General features: G+C 37.0%; 1 long non-coding RNA gene across 2 annotated transcripts; it reads right to left on the bottom strand.

Annotated features, from left to right (window-relative positions):
- Positions 1-3,010: 3,010 nt before the first annotated feature.
- Positions 3,011-8,829, bottom strand: LOC134484721 (uncharacterized). Of its 2 annotated transcripts, none has more exons than XR_010062420.1 (3): positions 8,231-8,826; positions 7,204-7,730; positions 3,011-6,433 (listed from the first exon to the last, which is right to left on the bottom strand). It is a non-coding gene; the product is annotated as an uncharacterized LOC134484721 (long non-coding RNA). The 2 variants fall into 2 exon arrangements; XR_010062421.1 differs by lacking the exon at positions 3,011-6,433 and having other exon boundaries at positions 6,440-7,451; positions 7,643-7,730; positions 8,231-8,829.
- Positions 8,830-12,946: the final 4,117 nt, after the last annotated feature.

Genomic DNA, 12,946 nt, shown 5'->3' on the forward strand with positions numbered 1-12,946 from the left:
GCCCGTTTTTGAACATGTACATGGAAATAATGCTTACTATTTTTGAAAATAGCCACTTTAAACTTATTAAGATCAAATTACATAATGCACATATTCAACTCACAGAATTGGCAGATCTGTTTTAACCAAGCGAAATCATAAGGTCCCTTCATGAAGTATCCCTATATAATAAAATATTTTCTATGTACATAACATTGAGGAATAGAGTTCATATATTTTATTCTTTGAGAATTTCCGCCAATGAATTTTGATGATAATCTTTCCATTTATTTTACCCACTCACTCTATTTCTTTGAATCATAAATTTGTATATCTTCTACATTAAAGTACTGTTTAATAACTCTATTATAAACCCTTACAAATAATTTTTCAACCCTCCAACTGAAGATACTTACTGTCCATAGTATGTCAGTTACGTACAGCAGTTTTTAGGCCTTTTCACTGCATTCTTGACTGTTGACTGGCTTGAAGCTTTGCAGGAAACCACAGCTGCTATGTGACATGAGGGCAGCACCTCTTGTATCAAGAAGACGCTTTATGTCTGATCCCATCCACAATTTTGGGGACCTATATTCTCTTTGCATCTTGTTTCAGGATGGCTTTTTAGCCTTGGGGAAGGGGTATAACATGTATATCCAACTCGTCATGGCTGAAATCAATAAAATGTAGACAAATGTAGACAATATAACGAATGAAAGGAAGGGGTCACTCTTGGAAAGTATTAACAGGATCGTCATAACCTCTGGCCATGTTAGGTAATGAAAGGTTTGAATTATATAAAATGAAAGAGAAAATCGGAAAAATGGAGAAAACACAGATTATTTATATTTACAGTCCAAAATCTAGAATTTTTTTAAAGCATTCGGATTTACTGTGGGGAGCGGGTATAGCGGCAATCCCAAAATGGAGCCCGGGACTGCTGCCGCGTCTCATTAATAGCACCTGAAATTAAGCCATTCCCCATCGTGAGAGCTGCGCAGGCGCACCATGACGATATATCAGGCCATGTGACGTGGACCTATGAATGGAGGTTACACAGACTGGACGGTTGAGGTGGTTGAGGGAGGATATAAGGGACTGGGCTCGGGGGCTGGATGGAGGCATTGTTCCTGCTTGCAGACAAAAGGGTTCCTGAAAAAACTGCTTTGAGAAGAATGTGTGGTGTCTCTCCTTTCCTGCTGGTCGGGGTTGGAAGTGACAGTAAATACTAGATGTATTTATATACCAATATTAAATCAGCTCATTTTGCATAATTTAAAAAGCTATATACTAAACAATTACAAAGAATCAGGTTTTTAATTTCTCCCACCTGAAATATCATAGGACCACATGTATTCAGTTGAAAAGAAATGAATATACATTTAAATAGCATTTAAAGTGTCTAAGACTATTCAATAAAGTAGACAAAAGGATTGAATACATTAAAATTGTATTTTGAATCTGGTATTATCTAACAATGACAGACAAAATAAGGAGAGAGAATGAGACATGGGGACAATGAGGCAAAAGGGAAGGTAATGAGAGAGGGAGAAAGAGTTACAAACGACTGACACAAAGAGAGGAAGAGAGAGAATTACACACTAATTTACACATATACACACATATTCTCAATAAAATACTTGTGAACAGATTCAAGTCAACATTAAAAATAATCTTCTACCAGATAAGCTTTCTTCAAATCCCAACATAAAAGTTTGATTCGTCCTGGGGAAGCTGTAGATATGGAGGATATAGTTCAACATAATAAAGGCAAGGTACAAGAAGCCCAGCACAAGCATCGTGCTAAAGAGAGAAAAATTCAAAGCAGTTCCACTACAAGCAGGAAGAAGACAAGAATATACACTGGTTTCACAACTATGTATTACAGTATGTGTAATTTTAGCTAGAGCAATATGACAACCGAAGAAGATCCAGGGAATACAAATGAAAAATGAAGAAATGAAAGTGTTCTCATTTTCAGATGTCATGATACCATTTTAAAAACTCTAAAAATATGTCAGTCTCTTAAGACTGAAAAATACAGTCATAATAGCAGAATATCATACGAACACACAACATTCCTTAGCCTCCTTTATGCCAATCCAAACCATACTGTGAGGAAATATGGGTGAAATTCCCCTCACAATACTCTGAAAATATAAAACGAAATATTGTGGATGAAAGTATTTAAAATGCAAAGACCACTATGAATTAGCTAGACGTGATCCTGAATAGAGACAATTTTTCTTTAAAAGATTAAGTTTCTTAGAGCTGAAAATGCATTCATGAAATAGTAGAATTCAAAGTGAACACTCAAAACACGTTATCTTTTTGTTTTCCAATTTCAAACTATGGGCGAGTCATCAGGGAAATATTCCACTTAACCACTCTTAAAATATATATCAAATACCCTGAATTCGCACTGTTAGAAAGAACACTGTGAGTTAGAAGACATATGAAGTAACCATGATACATCCAGATTGTACATAAGAACGTTCCAGCTGATGTTCTGAAGGACCTTAAAGCCTTGAATGAATCAAATCTTTTATAGTTTTAAGGATAACTAGATAGTATAATAATGTCAATTTTTGATTCATTAATAAAGTTAATGCAATAAATATTGATTAGAATATTTTACTACTACAAATCACCCACTTTTATGAAAATCAAAAATTTGACTATACTATTTCTATGGGACATAAGATAACTTAAAACGACAAAGTGCTAACATGTTTAGGGAGATAATTTTAAAGAGAAAAAATGTGGGAGGAAAAATATGAGATTAAAAAAGTAAGTTACATACACAGTGTGATTTTGTTGGCAGAGTGAATATGTCAAAAGTTTGGAGTGACTTGGATTTATTTATTAATTTAAAAGGGTAGGTTACATGCCAGCAGGAGGATGGACTATCGGATCAGATCTCAAGAAAATGCCAAATGTTCCAGTTAGTACGACTATGTTATAGTAAACATAAAAATGCCAGTGTGGGAAATTGAAGGTTTAATTCACCTCACATGTTCCAGTTCATAATCAATGGAATCCAAGAAAAGAACACAAGGCAGCAGCATGAAAATAAAGAGGAACTCTGCTTACTAATCTGCTCAGCTACCTTTTCTCTGTAACCTCCTCAGCTTACTAGTGCTGTTACCATCCACAGTGGGCTAAGTCACCTTACATAAACTAACCATCAAGAAAATGCAAAATACTGATGCCCGCAAGCCATTCTTATGGAGTCAGTTGCTCAATAATGCATCATTTAGACAGTCACAATAAGCAATCACAGCAAGCCATAAAAGCAAAATAGAAAACTTAGCCAACGAAAGATAAGAGTACCCCTTCATGAATGGAATTTGAGGTCAAAAGTGAAGTTCTATGTGAGGAAGAAATTAGCAGGAATTATGCCAGAAATCACACTTTATTTAAAATAAAAAGTGAAAAAAAGACAAAGCCACAATTAAAATATTGTTATGTTTGACACTTTGAAACCTCTTCTGGATTGCAGGGTAGAGTCAGGACTTGGTTTTTGGCTGGCAGCACAATTGATAGTCCAGTATTTTGGTGGAGGATTTTGCATCAGAAGCCTTAGCTTTACCACAGAGGCTAGATCCAAGTTAAAAATCATAGTCAGTCAACAGTTTGCCAGATCTTGTGCTCCAAAGAAAGGAGCAGTTCATTTAGTGATGATTTGGTGATGACTCTAATTCATTTCAGAGTCATAGATATTGCCAGCATATAGAAAACCACAAGACCCATTGTCAAACACCAATATTCTCTGCATTGCCCACAGTCACCATAGTAATATCAGTGTTGAGCTCTACAGTATGATTTTTTTTCTCTTTCCTGTTGTTGCAGCTTATAAACCTTGTTTCTTTGACCCACAGAGAAGTTTCAAATAAAATAATGACAAACTTTTGCATTGAAATCTATTGGTGACTTGTAGTTGTAGTTAAAAATGAGGACCTCAAGCAATCTTCACTCAGTCCTCTTCTTTTAGGATTGGGTTGATTAGCTATTGCTTTTGCTTTTGGTTTCATTTTGGTGATTTTTTGTTTTATTTTGTTTTCTTTTTCTTTTTGTTCTTTTCTACATGCAGAGATCAAGAGTGGTTAGAAGAATTTCAAGTACAAATTCAGATGGCTGGAAAGAGACCAGTCTTTCTAACAGGTCCACATTGCTTGCTGTACTAGGGATTTTTCTCTTGCCTTTAATGTTGCCCATTTCCACTTTTTGGATCCTTTTATCCTGGCATAATTAATACTACATATATATTATAATTATTTAAATTTCAACTCTGAATCAAAGTGCTCTATCTCCCTCCCAAAACCAGAGACATGGATTGAGTCTTGTTTGCTATTGTTTTGATTCGTAGATCGGGAATCATCCTGCGAACACTGAAGGTCCTGTTCCCAAATTGATTCTCTATAGTTCAATAAAGATGCTCTTGGCCAATCAGTTGTGTGGATTTCTACCAACAGGCTAGTAGACACAAGGGTGGAGAAAGGATTTAGGGTGGAGCAAGAGTTACCAGTCATGTGAGATCTAGTATGGAGTGGCCATTGGTGTAGCAGGCAGGATGTTAAAAACACAGTAAGATGAGTGCATATTTGGGGTGCTGAGCTATGACTAATGTCAATTGAGAAATTGAGTTAGGGCAGATTTAGAGGTGTTGAGAAGGGGGTAAAAAGGACAGCTTGCTATTTGGTAGAGGCTTAAAAAAACCTGACAATAGAGCTAAAGCACATCAAAAGTTCCTAAGCATATGTGGCTTTCAAGTGCATTGTAAGGGAACTTGAACAGCTCTGGTAGCTTGGAATTCCTGGACCTTAAAGTGAGGCAGTAGGAACAACCTTCTGCAGAGTATTATGAGAGAAATCCATGACCATAAGGAGCATGTGCAAAGTCATCTTGACCATGAGAGTTAGACTGTCCCACATGTATCTTTTGATTATAACCATTTCTTCTTTGTGATCTTTTAGTGTTCCATTTGCTTAAAACTATTACTGAAAAGGGTAAAATGATTCTAAAGGCTACTCTTCATTGTCAACTATTCATTCGAGATTAATTAAACCCCAACGATAGAGGGAATATGTGAAGAATTTCTGCATAACATAAGGTCAATGTCAAATGAACTTCTTATATGTATCTTTGTGGTAGGATGTTTCAACTTTAACCTAGATCTTTATCAAGAAATATTCTTTCTATTATTTTTTCAGGCATCTGCAGATACATCCTTTTGAGGAATGAATTCTTCTTACTGGAGACTATAGAGGGGACCTGCATTTCAGTGATAATTAAACGTCACTTCAAGACATCAAATCAAAATATCAAAGTGAGAATGGAATAAATTTATTAAGACAGTGTTTTGCAAACAACTTCTTTCACAAACATCTTTGGCAGGAGAATTCTGAAATTTTGCATTTCCTATTTGACTTTGCTGGTACTCTGACAGAATCAACTCTCAATTGTTTGGGACTTTACGGGGAATTAAACACTACAACAGAGATGAATGCATCATATGCTCTGCCGTCTGTGTTAATATGGCTTCAGTGAAGAACAACTATGCTACAGCTATTCTTCTGTTTTTTCAAATATTATCCTCATACAAAGTGTGGAATCTAAGGGTTGCTGGATGGATAGGTCGAGAACACTGGCTGAGAGCTACAAATGCAGAAGTGGGATGGTACATGCTTGGGGCGTAAAAAGCCTGTGTGTAGATCATAAACAACTTCAAAATATTCATTGCTTTAATAATTACTTGGAAGTGGACTTCTGTAAAATGACTTCAGCAGACCAGCCTGGTAGAGAAACAGTAACTGATTCCCTGGAGATTTAAATGCACTGGATTGTGAAACATGGACTTAGAGGTAGAGACAAGTCAGTGAATGAAGACTGGATTATCAAACCTCTGTTGTCTCTTAAGTTTCCCTACCCCATGGTTTGAGGCCTACAGCAACAGATTTTTTGGAATGAGGAATAGAATGAAAGCCAATTTGTTGAAAATCCCAGTCATAAGAAAATACTGACATCATCTGTGACAAACATCAAGTCTCAGCATGGCTTCAGCATGTCTGAATGTCTGCTGTCAGCATGGGCTTTTACTGCCATCCCTTTAATAAATGCAGAGCTCCAATCTGCTTCAGCCACATCATCTCTTCATTCTGTTGCAGGTAGATTAGATCACTGTGTCTGCCTATGCAGTCTTTCTCTACATATAAGGACCCAAGGAACAATTCTCACTCCAGGGAGCTGTTGAAAGTAATCTTGAATTGCATTGGTGTTGTTAGTAGATGTAATGTCTTCAAATCCCAGAAGACCATGTTTGCAAAGGAGTTGATTGAGGAAGTCTTGGGTATTTCAGTATTAGGGGCAGGTTGGATCGATGAACAGGACCGCCTTCCCAGACTAGATCTTGCAGTTCACATACACGTGAGCCATGCTGACAGGGTGCAGCTTCCTAGAAAAGAATGTTTAGTTGAAGATATTGGTCTGTTTGAGAATGGCAAACCCAATGTATTCTAAACCATGCATTCTATTTGAATCCCCGTAGAAAACATGGAAGAAAGAAGCCTTTACTTTTTCATTTTTGCACTCACAGTGATACCAAATCCTCATAGACATTAGAACCTGCATTCTGAATATTTATCCATATGTCAATGACCAGATAAGACATCTTGCCTTTTGGACTAATAAACTAATGGATTCTAGGACTTTAAAAATAGTCAGTCATTGTTAAATTATGTGTTCCATAGTCTGTGATCATTGTGACTAGTCCGATTTCTCTGTACAGAGAGATTCATCCTTTACTGTCTGTTGGGGAACACCAACTACTACACCAGATATCTAGAGAAGACCTTTTATGGCATTTTGTCTCTAGTAAGAGTTTCAGGTCAGTTACAAATTTCCAATGGCCACATTACCTTAGTCGGATTTTCATATGATGCTTTGATACAGTCCTTCTTTTTTTCTATAGTTCTTGGCAACATAATTAAAATAGCAATTGTAACCTATTAAAGAAATGCACAGTAATCTATTTGCATGAATGCAGCAGAGAGGATTATAGGATAAACAAGAATTGGAAAGCAAGATATCCTTCCTTCCTAGGACCAAGACCAGGAAATCTTAACTACATAAAAATCTGAGACAAGTTGTCTGAAGTTTGTTCTTTTCTTCAATCATGGGGATCCTAGTGAAGGAGCTCAAGTCTGAAGAGTTGGCAAAAATTACCTTCATTTCTGATCCAGGTCAACTGCTGAATACCTCATTCATGGACCTGAAGAAACTCTGTATCCATCCTTCTATAATGTGTATATATCAATGTATCATTCATAGAATGGACACTTTACTGTTGGTTTGAAAGCAACAATTTGTCCCTGGAGAGACACAGATTTCTTCTTTCGCACATTATTTGACAGGCTGATGGTGGGTCTCATAAGTTCATTCCGGGATTTGCTTTACAATAATCATTCAGTTATCTGGAAGAAACACTTTTTAATGTAGTGAGATCTACTAGAACAATATCAACCATCATCTTCCATTCCCAGTTTAATGCTGAATCATTCTCCACTAATTGTCTGTGGTCTCTGATGACAGCAGCATCTCCCCAGACTAGTCTGAATATTGCTCTTAGCACTGCATTTAGGATACATCAATGTGATTTCCTTACCACTTTCATTCCCAGGAGAGTTTTTCAATTCATTTCATCTGATGCGTCTAATCTACATTGTCAGCCAGGATGAGTTTTGAGAGTTTTTCTAAAAAAATAAAGAAAAAATGGAAGAAATGAAAGAAAGGAATCCGGCAAGTATATCTCACCAATTGACTCAGAAATCTAAAGTGTTAGTCAGTGGAAATACTAGTTGAAAGTCTGAGATCATGAAGTCTCAACTAGAAGCGCTTACCTCTCCAAGGTATTAGTGTAAGAGAGAAACTGCACTATTGGTATCCAAAGCATGGAGAAGTTTACTCTGAGCAGAGGACACAATACTTGCCTTTTATTTCTTACTGAGGACCTTTTTATAATTGACAAAAAGAATAAATGCAATGAGCTCTCAGTAAAACATCTGTTACCTTCAAAATTCTTGGCATTTGGAATAAAGAAATGAATGATATAAAAACTCTGACTTCCAGGAGCCATAAGAACTGCGAAGTCCAGATGTTTCTGAGAGGCTCGCAGCTCTAGATTCCCATATGCAGAAGGCTCAGAACAAGTCTATCTCTTCAGTGATCCTACTCAACTCCTACAAGGACTCACTGAGCTTTCCGAAGTACCATGTATTTCATCCTTTTTTTATAACAAGACAGAAGACCACCTTCCTTCTTCCCATCTCTGATCTCATCATCCTCTTCCTTCTCACTCCACAATGACTGTTTACTCTCGATTAGAGTTAAATTAGTAAACACTAGAGGTACTGAAGGGATATCTGAAGGGAGTTGCAGTCACGACAACACTTGTGACATCACAGAAGAAGCTAGTCCTCTCCAGGTTTCAATAGATGTTTCAGGGAGGGCCTACTGATTATGTCATTGTGATGTGCCATGGCTTACCTGTTAAACATCTTTCCTTACATTGACCAGATTCAAGGGTGCCCATTCCACGTATGTCTCATGTGACACAGTAGAAACCTTTATGTACTCCATCTCTCTAAAGCTAGAGACTTCTCCTTGCTTTATTAGCAGTTACAAACTTGGGATGGAGAAAGGTAGTCAGTGGCTTGGCATGGGTAGAAAAGATTTTGGAACATCTAGTGTAGAAGATTCTTCTAGATAATATTTTTATTCTCAGGTTCATTCCTGAGATATAGAGTTCAATTTTCTTGGTTATCTATGTATCACAAAGGCCAGTATTTTCCCTACAGACCTTTAATTAAATGAATATTGTATATAACTTTCTTATTGTACTTTCCTTGACAGGGGACTTCATAAATATTCCTGAATGTGTACTGAAAAATTCTTTTTTCCTATTCCATTATCTGCAACAAAGTGATTTTGACAACAAAGTGTGCCCAGCTATAGAGTGAGCATAACAGTGTGAGTACTGTGTACTCACTTCAATTAATAAACTCCTAAAAGCTTCTTTTTTGTAAAAATTACCAGGCATCAGAAAAGCAAAGGGCAACATGGACTACAGAATTCGGTTCTCTAGTCCCATTTGATATCAATTCTGCACTACCTATCTTCCTGTGTTCCCATGGCCAGAATTAAGGGTTTTGGATGTTTTATCATTATTCGTCCTTAAGTAGAAACCTTAGATACCGGAGGATAGGCAAGGAGAAGAATGACATGTTTATCAGTCAAACCTCAAACTCAATATGTTCATAATACAGGAGGGAGTCTATTTGACATTGTCATTTCTGAATTCTACATTCTTGACCTAGTTTGGCAGATTCTATGTTAATATTCCACCGAACCACCTAGCTGTAGGAGCCACCAAAAGTATGTATATATATATATATATACATATATATATACATATATATATATATATATATATATATATATATATATATATACACATCTGGCACCAAAATGATATAAAATTGATGAACCTAAGAAGTGCAATCGGCCAGGAATCAGATATAGACATTTCCTGAGAGACACTGCTAGAGTATGTGAAATACAGAGGTAAATGATAGTGGCAAACCCATGAACTGAAAATGGACTTCTTGTTGGTAAATGTTGAGAAAGGATTACAAGATCTGAATGGGGCTTTAATCCCCACAAGGACAATGCCAATACACGAAACCTTTCTGGTACTAAATCAATATTCAAAGACTGCTCATGGGCAGACCAATGTCTCCAACTGCAAATGTAGCAGAAGATGGCCTTCGTGACACCAATGAAAAAAGAGGCCCTTGGTCCTCCCTAGATTTGATTCCCAGTTCAATGGACTGTCAAGAGGCAGTAAGGGGGGTTATTGAAAAAGGGGAGGGGGACAGGTTAGGGCTCTTATGGACAGGAAACTGAGAAAGGAAATTACATTTGAAATGTAAATATAGAAGTATCCAATTAGAAACGCAATAAAAATTCCTAAAGAAATGATAGAGTTAAAAGAAAAGAAAACTGTCAATGAATCACACATATTGACACAGAAATCTAAAGGGTAACTGTCAGGGAATGGTAATCAGAGAAATACTAGTGGAAAGACTGAGATGATGATGTCTGAACTAGATGCACATCTCTGTCCCAGATATCTGTGTCAGAAACAAAGTGCACTATAGGAATCCAAATCAAGGAGGAGTTTACCTTGAGATGACATGACGATACAATACTTGTTGTCCCTCCTTCCTCAGGACTATTTTTCCTGGGGAAAAAGAATGAAAGCCATTAGCTCTCAGAAAAACAACTGTAAACTTCCGAATACCTGACTTTTGGAATAAAGAAATTAATGATAAACAACCTCTGACTTCCAGGAACCATAACAAGCAATGAAATCCAGATGCTACCGAGAGGCTCCCACCTCCTGAATCCCATATGGGGAAGGCTCAGATCAAGGCTATGTGTTCAGTGAACCCTCACAACCCCTACACAGCACTCCTTGTGCTTTCCCATGTACCACATATTTCTTCGTTTTTTAAACTAAAACTTCCTAGGCCAACTTCCTTCTCCCCATCTCTGATATCTACATCTTCTTTGATCTTCCTCACAAATAGCTGTTTACACTGAAATAAAGGCCAATTAATAAACCCTAGAGGTACTGAATGAATGTCTGAGAGGCAGTTGCAGTCTGGAAAACACTGTGACATCACAGGAGAAGCTAGGGATCTCCAGTATACAAGAGATTTTTCAGGGCCAGCCTAATGATGATGTCACTGAGAACTGCCATGGCCTACCTGCTAAAGAGCTTTCTTTATATTGACCAGATTCTAAGGTGACCTTTCCAGGTGTGTCTCCTTTGACACAGTGGACACATTTATGTAGAACATCGCTCTAAAGCTAGACAGTTCTCTTTGCTTTATTAGTGGTTACATGCTCTGAATGGAGAAAGTTATTACGGGTTTCGCATGTGTAGAAAAGATCTAGGAACATGGGATGTAGGACAATCTTCTGGATTATAATTTTATTCCCAGTTCCATTCCTGTGACAAACAGTTCAATTTCCTAAGTTCTATCTGTTTCCCAAAGGCCATTGCTTCCCTACAGATATTTAATTGAGTGGATTTTGTATTTCATTTTCTAGTTGTTCATTCCTTGATAGGGCACGTTATAGATATTCCTGAATATGTACTCAAAAATTCTGTTTTGCAATTCTAGTTTTTTGCAATGATTTTCGCATCAAAGCTGGCCAAGCTAAAGAGTGAATGTAATAGTGTAAATATTGTGTTCCTACTTCAAGTGATAAACTCCCAAATTTTTATTTTATGCAAAAATTACCTGACATCAGTAAATCAAAGGACAGCATGGACTCTAGCATGCGGTTCTGTAGTCCCATTAGGTATCATTTCTGGAATATCTACCTTCCTGTGTTCCAAGGGTGAGACTTCAGGCTTTTGGATATTTTACCATGATTCTTTATTCAGGCCATACAAAAGATACAGGATGATGGGAAGGGAGAGGAATGCCTTGAGGCCCAGTAAAAGCTCAACTTCGATAGGCGCATAAGAACAGGAGGGAGTATATTTGGTATTGGCATTTGTGGATTCTCCATTCTTGACCTAGGACCTCAGAATCCATGTTAAAATTTCAACTAACTTCATAGATGTATAAGCCATCAAATATATGTACATATATATAAAAATAGATATAGATAAATAGATATAGATATATAGAGATAGAGAAGAGATAGAGCTAGAGACAGAGGCAGAGATAGATAGATAAATATATGGATAGATAGATAGATAGATAGATAGATAGATAGATAGATAGATGGATAGATAGATAAATAGATCAGACACCAAAACTAGATACGATTCAGATTAATAAAGCTAAGAAGTGCATGCTGCCAGTAACAGGTTATAGATCTTCCCTGAGAGACACAATTAGAGCATGTCAGTTACCGAATTGAATGCTAGTGGCAAACCAGAGAACTGTAAACGGACCTCTTGTTGATAAATTTTCAGAAAGGATTACAAGAGCTGAAGAGGCTATCAACCCCATCAGAACAATGAACAAGAACTTTCTGGTACTATACAGATAATCAAAGACTGTACATGGACAGACCTATTGCTCCAACTGCATATGTAGCAGAGGATGGCATTGGTGGACACCAAAGGAAGGAGAGGACCTTGGTCCTCCCTAGGTTTGACTCCCAGTTCAAGGAAATGTCAAGGGAGAGTAAGGGTGGTTTAAATGTCAAGGAATGGAAACATTTAGGTCTCTTATGGAGAGGAAACTGGGAAAAGAAATAACATTTAAATGTAGATATAGAAATATCCAAAAAATATTAAAATTAGCTTAAATTAAAAAAAATTATGAAAGAGATAAAAGTAAATAAAACTGCAAGGTAATCAGACATATTGATTCAGAAATCTAGAGGGACACTGTTAGGGAATGGTAGTCAGCATAACACTAGTGGAAAGACTGATATGATTAAGTCTGAACTAGAAGCATTTCTCCCTCCCAGATATCAGTGTCAGACACAAACTACAGTGTAGAAATCATATACACGAAGGAGTTTACTCTGAGCTGAGGATACAATACTTGTCTTTCCCTTCCTCCTCAGGACGTTTTCCTTCTGGAAGAAAAAATAGAAGCCATGTGCTCTCAAAAAAAAAAAAAAAAAAAAGCTGTACCCATCCCAACACCTGACTTTTGGAATAATGAAATTAATGATAAAAAAAAAACCTCTGACTTTCAGGAACCATAACAAGCAAGGAAATCCAGTTGCTACTAAGAGGCTCCCACTTCCTGAATCCCATATGTGGAAGGCTCATGTGTTCAGTGAACCCTCACAAACCCTACACGGCACTCACTGCACTTTCCCATGTACCACATATTTTTTTCATTTTTTTCAAACTAAAACAGAAAGCCAA

Source organism: Rattus norvegicus (assembly GCF_036323735.1).
Source record: "Rattus norvegicus strain BN/NHsdMcwi chromosome Y unlocalized genomic scaffold, GRCr8 chrY_unlocalized_37, whole genome shotgun sequence".
NCBI lineage: Eukaryota > Metazoa > Chordata > Mammalia > Rodentia > Muridae > Rattus > Rattus norvegicus.